The 302-nt window shown below is 31.5% G+C and overlaps 1 protein-coding gene across 2 annotated transcripts in view; it reads left to right on the top strand.

The window, feature by feature from the left end:
- LOC119585194 (CDK5 and ABL1 enzyme substrate 2-like) overlaps positions 1-302 on the top strand; it is a 16,879-nt gene that overhangs the window by 6,627 nt on the left and 9,950 nt on the right. The window lies entirely within an intron of this gene.

Genomic DNA, 302 nt, shown 5'->3' with positions numbered 1-302 from the left:
GGAAAAAGCTAAAAGTCTAATGCTATGGCTATTACTTTTTTTTTAATACATTTTTCTTTGAATATTAATTGAAAAACAGAAATTTTGTTCTCTCCTTGAGTAGGTTTGTTCTTGGAGAGGCATAGCAACATGTATAAGATCTTGGATTTACACAGAAAAAGTTTAGCGTGAAAAAGTTTTTATCCATGCATTATCAGTATCTTATCAGCTTTTGTTACAGGGTTCCTAGGGTATCATTTTGAAGTGGAGTGTAATAAAATTGACTAATATTATCATACAGGAGGCTCTATAGAGGCTATCAC

Source organism: Penaeus monodon, chromosome 19 (assembly GCF_015228065.2).
Source record: "Penaeus monodon isolate SGIC_2016 chromosome 19, NSTDA_Pmon_1, whole genome shotgun sequence".
Taxonomy (NCBI): Eukaryota; Metazoa; Arthropoda; class Malacostraca; order Decapoda; family Penaeidae; genus Penaeus; species Penaeus monodon.
This window is presented reverse-complemented; position numbering and strand designations above follow the sequence as displayed.